Genomic DNA, 8235 nt, shown 5'->3' on the forward strand with positions numbered 1-8235 from the left:
ATCTTTATTATTTAAATTATTACAGATGTCCCTTTTTTTGACCATTGATTCCCTCTACTCCTCACCTCCCCCAGGCCTTCATCACATTATTAGACATGTCCATGGATTATGCATATATGCATATAAGATCTCAGGTTAATCTCTCCCTACCCCTCCAACTGCACCTTCCCTCTGAGATTCGTCAGTCTGTTTCATGTTTCTATGTCTCTGAATTTATTTTTTTCATTAATTTATTTTGTCATTAGTTAACAGATATGAGTAAGATCATGTGATAATTGTCTTTCTCTGACAGGTTTACTTTCTTTAGCATAATGCTCCCTAGGTCCCTGCATGCTGTCTCAAATGGTAAGAGAGACTTCTTTTTGCAGCTGCATAGTATTACAGTGGTACCTCTGTTTTTTAACTTCTCCATTGACGAACATTTCGGTTTACACCATAAAACCAGAAGTAAATGTTTCAGTTTTCAAACACACCTTGGAAGTCGAACATGCCACATGGCTTCCACTGAGTGTAAGATCCTGAGGCCTACCTGTCAGCTGTTGATCCCTCAGTTTTCGAATGTTTCAAAACTCGAACAGTCTTCTGGAATGGATTACATTAGAAAACTGAGGTATCACTGTACATGGTGTAAATGTACCACAGCTTTTTTATCCAAACACCTACTGATGGGCACTTGGGCTGCTTCCAGTTCTTACCTATTGTAAATAGTGCTGCTCTGAACACGGAGGTGCATATATTCTTTCTGAATGGTGTTTCGTGTTTCTTAAGATATATTCTTAGAAGTGGGATCACTGGATCAAATGGTAGTTCCATTTTTAATTTTTCTAAGGAAATCCATAGTTGCTGCACCAGTCTGCATTCCCACCAGCAGTGTACTAGGATTCCCTTTTCTTCACTTATCATTTGTTGATGTATTCATGGTAGCCATTCTGACAGGTATGAGGTGGTAACTCATTGTCATTTTAATTTGCATCTCTCTAATGATTAGTGAATTTGAACATTTTTTTCATATGTCTCTTTGCCATTTGTATGTCCTTTTTGGAGAAGTGTCATTTTAGGTCCTTTCCCATTTTTAAATCAGATTGTTTGTCTTCCTTTTGTTAAGTTGTATGAGTTCCTTATACATTTTGGAAATTAACCCCTAATCAGATGTATCATTGGCAAATATGTTTTTCCATAGAGTGGGCTCCATTTTCATTTTATTGATGGTTTCTTTTTCTGTGAAGAAGCTTTTTATTTTGATGTAGTCCCATTTATTTATTTTCTCCTTTGTTTCTCTTGTCCTAGGGGATGTGTCAGAAAACATTGCATCAAGAGATGTCTGAGATTTTGCTGCCTATGGTTTCTTCTAAGATTTTTATGGTTTCACAATTTACATTTAAGTCTCTTATCCATTTTGTATTTATTCTTTTGTATGGAGTAAGTTGGTGGTCTAGTTTCATTTTCTTGCATATACCTGTCCAATTCTCCCCACACCATTTATTGAAGAGATTGTCTTTACTCCATTGTGTGTTCTTGCCTCTTTTGTCAAATATTGAGTGTAAGTCTTGGGTTAATTTCTGGGGTTTCTATTCTGTTCCATTGATCTATATGTCTGTTCTTATGCTACTACCATGGTGTTTTGATTACAATGGCTTTGTAGCATAATTTGATATCTGGTATTGTGATACCTTCATCTTTGTAGTTCTTTCTCAAGATTGCCATGGCTATTTGGGTTCTTTTCTGGTTCCATATAAATTTTTAGAGTGTTTGTTACAGATCTCTTAAATATGTCATTGGTATTTTAATAGGGATTGCACTGAATTTTAAAAAATATTTTTTTCACTGGCTTAAGGTGACTTTTTATTAGTTTTATATTCAGAAAACTTAATAGTGTAAACTTAGCCCAACTTGGTGGCCAGCTCTTTAACCTTGGCCTTTTCTAGCTTTGTAATGAGAGCCACCAACTTTGGACCCAGGATGTTGCCTCCCCAGTAGTGGTGGATCTCATTATATCTGTTGTTGTAATTCGTCCATATGGCTTCCATCAGCTTAGCTAGAGCTCATTTGTTATCCAGTCTAACCCGTGAGAATGCAACAGTGGTGGAGTTGTTCCTGTGGGCTAGATGCCCAGCCTGACCTTCCCCTTGATAATGCAGTAAGGAACTTCCATCTTACCACACAAGAAAGGCAAGGAGAACAATCAGCTTGAGATGATCCACATCTTGTGCAATCACCACCAACTGGGCATTCTTGATTTCTACCAGGGTGGTGACAATATTAACCATTGCTTGGAGGACAAGTGGCCTCTTGGTGGGGGCATCACTTTTGCTGGAAACTTTTCTCTCAGTTCAAGTCAACAATCGCTGCTTCTTTTCTTGTTTTGTCTCTGGCCTGTACTTGTGGGCCAGCTTAAGCAGCTGAGTAGCTGTTTGGTGGTCCAAGGCCTGGGTTAACTGTTTAGTGGCAGGAGGCACTTTCAGATGCTTATAGAGAATAACCCTTTGCTGTTGCAGCTGAATGTAGCAGGGACATTTGACAAAGCAGGTGAGGTTCCTTTTGGTTTGGATGTCCTGTCCAATGCCAAAATTCCTGGGTCTTTTCTGCAAAAGGGGATTGACCACCTTCTTGGCCTCCTACTTCTTCATGACAGCAGGGGCTCATGCTACTTTCTACCCCTTGGCCTTCTTTCCTTTCGGCATCTTATGTGGCAGGAGGAGAGAAGGATAGCATTGGATATATAGATTGCTTTGGGTAGTATGGACATTTTAATTATGTTAATTTTACCAATCCATGAACATGGTATATTCTTCCACTTGTTTATATCTTCTATCTGTTTTTTCAATGTCCTGTAGTTTTGCAAGAACGGGTATTTTATCTCCTTAGTTAAGTTTATTGCTAAGTATCTTAATTTTTTTTGTTGCTTTGGTAAATGAGATTGTTTTTTCAGTTTCTTTTCTGTGAGTTCATTATTGGTGTATAAAAAGGCCATCAATTTCTGGTTCTCTATTTTGTATCTTGCTACATTGCCAAATACATTTATTAAATCTAGTAGTTTTTTGGTGAAGTCTTTAGGGCTTTCTGTGTAGAGTGTCATGTGATCTTCAAATAATGACAGTTTTAATTCCTCATTTACTACTTGGATGCTTTTTATTGTTTATTCTTGTCTTGTCACTATGGTTAGGACTTCCAGTACTATGTAGAATATGAGTGGTGAGAGCAGACAGCCATGTATTTTTCATCTTCTTAGAGAAAAGAATTTTATTTTGGCCCATTGAGTATGATGTTGAATGTAGGTTTGTCATACATGGCCTTTATTATTTTGAGGTATGATACCTCTATTCCCACTTTGCTGAGTTTTTATCAAAAATGGATGTTGGATTTTGATTAATAATTTTTCTGCATCAACAGATGTAATATGTAATTTTTATCTTTCAATCTGTTTATGTGATATGTCACATTTATGGATTTGTGAATATTGTACCTGCATTGCATCCTTTGAATAAATTCCTCTTGGTCATGGTGTAAGATCTTTTTAATATGTTGCTGGATCTGATTTGCTAATATTTGTTGAGGAATTTAGTACCTATGTTCATTAGGGATATTGGCCTGTAATTCTTATTCTTTGTGGTGTCCTTATCTAGTTTTGGATTTAGACTAATGCTGGTCTCATAAATAGAGCTTGGAAGTATTCTTTCCTCTTGGATTTTTTGGAATAGTTTGAGGAGCATAGGTGTTCGTTCTTCTTTGAATGTTGGGTAAAACTACCCTGTGAAGCCATCTGGACAGGGGCTTTTGTGTGCTAGAACTTAGTTTTTTGTTTTTTTTTTTATTACTGCTTCAACTTCATCAGTAGTTATTGGTCTATTCAGGTTTTCTGGTCCTTCCTGATTAAGTTTTTGAAGATTGTATTTTTCTAGGAATTTGTCCATTTCATCAAGGTTCTCCAGCTTGTTGGCATATAGTTGTTCATAGTATTTTCTTGCAAGCCTTTGTATTTTTGTTGGGTCAGTTGTTAATTCACCTCATTTGTTTCTGATTTTGTTTATTTGGTCCTCCCTCTTTCTTTATGAATCTGGCTGAAGGTTCATCAATCTTGTTTATCTTTCCAAAGAACCATCTCTTGGTTTCATTGATATTTTGTATGTTTTTTTAGTTTGTATGCTATTTATTTCTGCTTTGATCTTTATTATTTTCTTCGTTCTACTTACTCTGAGCTTATCTTGTTCTCTTTCTAAGTCTTTAAATTGTAGGGTTAGTTGGTTTATTAGAAATTTCTCTTTAAAAAAAATGTTTATTGATTTCAGAGAGAGGAAAGAAGAGGGTGAAGGAGAAAGAAACATCAATAATGAGAAAGTCATCATTGATGTGCTGCCTCCTGCATGTCCCCGACTGGGCATCGAGCCCACAACCAGGGCATGTGCCCTGACCAGGAATCGAACTATGATCTCCAGGATCCTAAAGCCAATGCTCAACCACTGAGCACACTGGCTGGCCTCTTCTTTTTTGAGGTAGGCATGTAAAGCTATGAACTTCCTTCTCAGGAATGCTTTCATTGTGTCCCATAGATTTGGAGTTATTGTGTGTTCATTTTTATTTGTTTCCACAAACTTTTTTTCTCTTCCTTGACCTCTTTGGAAATCAATTCATTGTTTTATAACATCTTATTTAGCTTCCATGTGTTTGAACATTTTTAGTGTTTTTATTGTAGTTGATTTTTAATTTCATTCTATTGTGATCCATGAAGATGATTGATAGGATTTCAATATTCTTGGACTTGTAAAGACTTTGTGTTTTTTTTCATAACATGTGGTCTATCCTTTAGAATGTTTCATATGCATTTGAGAAGAATGTATATTCTGTAGCTTTGCAGTGAAATGTTCTGTAAATGTCAATTAATTCCATCTGATCTAGTATGTCATTTATGATCATTGTGTCCTTGTTGATTTTTTGTCTAGAAGTCTACCCAGTGATGTCAATGGGGTATTAAATCTCCTTCTATGATTGTATTGGTGTCAATCTCTCCCTTAAGGTCTTCCAGAAGTTTTTTTTATATATTTGGGTGCTCCTATATTGGGTGCAGGTATGTTTACCAGGGTTACATCCTCTTTTTGGATAGATCCCTTTATTATTATGTAGTGATCTTCATTGTCTCTTATTATGGCTTTCATTTTGAAATTTATTTTTTCAGATATGAGTTTTGCTCCCTTACCTTTTTTTTTTTTTTTCCCCATTTCCCTTTGCATGGAAAAATGTTTCCCATCACTTCACTTTCACCCTCTGTGGTACATTTTTGCTGAGGTGGCTCTCTTGTAGGTATCATACACATGGGTTATGTTTTTTTTATCTATTCAGCTACCCTATGTTTTTAGATTGGAGCCTTTAGGCCATTTACACTTAAGGTCATTATTGATAGGTACTTATTTATGGCCATTTTTTCTTTATATCTGTTTTCCACTCTTTCTCTAATTTCTTCTTCTTTTAATACCAAACCCTTTAGCATTTCTTTTTTTAAAAATATATCTTTATTGATTTCATACAGAGGAAGAGAGCGAGAGAGAGTTAGAAACATCAATGAGATTCATTGATCAGCTGCCTCCTGCACTCCCCCAACTGGGGATCGAGCCCGCAACCTGGGCATGCACCCTGACTGAGAATCGAACCTTGATCTTCTGGATCATAGGTCTATGCTCAACCAGTGAGCCATGCCCGGCTGGGCCCTTTAACATTTCTTGAAGTGCTGTTTTGGTAGTAATAAAATCCTTTAGCCTTTTTTTGTCTGTGATGCTCTTTATTCCACCTTCAGTTTTGAATGACAGCCTTGCTGGATAGAGCAGTCTTGGAATCAGTCTCTTGCTTTTCATTTCTTATATACTTCATGACACTCCCTTCTTACCTGCATGCCACTCCCTTCTTACCTGAAGTGTTTCTATTGAGATATCAGCTGACAATCTATTGTAAGCTTCCTTGTAGGTATTCTGCCTCTCTCTTACTGATTTAAGAGTCTTCATGTTTAATGTTTGCTATTTTAATTATTTTTTAAATTTATCTTTATTGTTGAAAGTATTACAGGCATCCAATTTTTCCTTCCCATTGACCCTCTCCACTTCGTTCCCACCCCCTCCCCAGGCCTTCACCCTGTCACTGTCTGTGTCCATGGGTTTTGTGTATATGCATATAACTTCTTTGTTTAATCTCTTCCCACCCTCCAACCCCCCTTCACTCATCCCTCTGAAATATGATAGTCTGTTACATGCGTCAATGTCTCTGGATCTATTTAGTTCATCATATTCTTTAGTTCATTAGCTTCTTGTTAAAGAAGACCCTTCAACATTTCCTGTAGTGCTGGTTTGGTGGTGATGAACTCCTTTAGCTTTTCCTTGTCTGAGAAGCTCTTTATCTGACCTTCAATTCTAAATGATATCTTTGCTGGGTAGAGTAATCTTGGTTGTAGTTCCATGTTTTTCATCACTTTGAATATTTCTTGCCACTCCCTTTTGGCCTGCAAAGTTTCTGTTGAGAAATCAGCTGACAATCGTATGGGTGCTCCCTTGTATGTAATTAATTGCTTTTCTCTTCCTGTTTTTAAGATTCTCTCTTTGTCTTTAACCTTTGGAATTTTAATTATGATGTGTCTTGCTGTAACCTTCTTTGGGTTCTTGTTTGGAAACCTCTGTGCTTCCTAGACTTGTAAGTCTATTTCTTTCCCCAGGTAGGGAAAATTTTCTGTAATTATTTTTTCAAATAAGTTTTCAATTTCTTGCTCTCTCTTCTCCTTCTGGCATGCCAATAATATGAATGTTGGGCCTCTTGCAGTTGTCCCAGAGGCTCCTTATGCTATCTTCATATTTCTGGATTCTTTTTTCTTTTTGCTCTTCTGGTTGGATGTTTTTTGTTTCTTTGTGTTCCGAATTGCTGATTTGATTCTCAGTGTCCTCTACTCTACTGTTGATTCTCTGTAAATTATTCTTCATTTCAGTTCATGTAGCCTTCATTTCAAATTGGTACTTTATTATGTCATCGATTTTCTCAATTTTTTTCTTCATAGTCTTACTAATATCCTTGAGGATCCTTATAACCATTATTCTGAACTCTGTATCTGTTAGCTTGCTTGGATCTATTTCATTTAGTTCCTTTTCTAGAGATTTCTTCTGTTCTTTCCTTTGTGACATGTTTCTTTGCCTCCTCATTTTGGTTGCTTCTTGGTGTTTGTTTCTATGTATTAAGTAGAGCTACTATGTCTCCTGGAATTTGCAGTGGCTTTGTGTAGTAGGTGTCCTGTAGGGTCCAGAGGCTCAGCCTTCCCAGTCACCTGAGATGGGCCTTCTAGGTGCTCCCCTGTGTGGGCTGAGTGCACTGTTTTGTTGTAGTTGAGCCTTGGTTGCTGTTGGCATCACTGGGAGGAATTGACCCCAGACCAATCAGCTGTGAGGACCAGCTGCAACTATGCCCAGAGAGCTGCTGTGCTGGAGACACTTTTATGGAGCAGTATTTACTTCAGTGGAGCTTTGGTGTTCACCAAGTGTGCCCCTTGAGTTTGTCACTTATGGATGTGGTAGGGTTGTAATCCAGCGTGGTTGAGTTTGACCATCAGATGCACTAACTCTGAGGCCTCCGGGGAGGTGCAAAGTAAACCTGTCCCATTGCCTTGCCCAGGGCCACTCAGCATGAGCTACACAGCAAACCGTAGTTGGCTGCTACTTGTGGTGAGCTTGGAGGTGTCGAGGAGAAGCCAAGCTATGAGCCAATGCAGGCTGCCACTAGTTCCAGGTCTGGCGCCACTTATCAAGCCATATGGTGCACTCTGCTGCTTGTTTGAGAGATTTTAAGGAAGTCTTAAGCATGAGGCTCGAGAGGCCACTTGCAGAGAAAAGCCCCTGGAAATGGCTTGGATGAGCCTGCAAGTAGGGAGGGTCAGGGCCTCTGGGAATCACAGAGGCAGGGCCAAAGGTGTGAGTCAGGTGCTGGCGATTCAAATATGGTGCCTGCCCGCCTGCTGTGTGTGGGGAGGACTCACCAAAGGAGCCATGGCCTCCGCCAGCTCTTCTGCCTGGGAGAAAGCTGCCCCTCCACCTCTCGCCCTAACCTCAGGCAGGTTAGTTCCTCCCTAAGTGTCCCAGGTTCCTTTCAAGCTGCTGCCTGGCGCTGGGGCTCAGAGGGAGCACGTCTGAGTGAGTCAGTGCAGAGGCCCTTTAAGAGGAGCTGCTGAGTCTCCCGCAGCCTCCTCGACCCTCAGAGACAGTCCCTGCTGGTTTC

At 38.9% G+C, this 8235-nt stretch overlaps 1 pseudogene across 1 annotated transcript; it reads right to left on the minus strand.

Annotated features, from left to right (window-relative positions):
* Positions 1–1880: 1880 nt before the first annotated feature.
* Positions 1881–2681, minus strand: LOC308550909 (large ribosomal subunit protein eL8 pseudogene; annotated as a pseudogene). The gene has a single exon. The product of its transcript is annotated as a large ribosomal subunit protein eL8 pseudogene (transcript).
* Between the last annotated feature and the right edge of the window lie 5554 nt (positions 2682–8235).

The sequence above is a fragment of the Miniopterus schreibersii genome (assembly GCF_964146895.1).
Source record: "Miniopterus schreibersii genome assembly, chromosome: X".
NCBI classification, from domain to species: domain Eukaryota; kingdom Metazoa; phylum Chordata; class Mammalia; order Chiroptera; family Miniopteridae; genus Miniopterus; species Miniopterus schreibersii.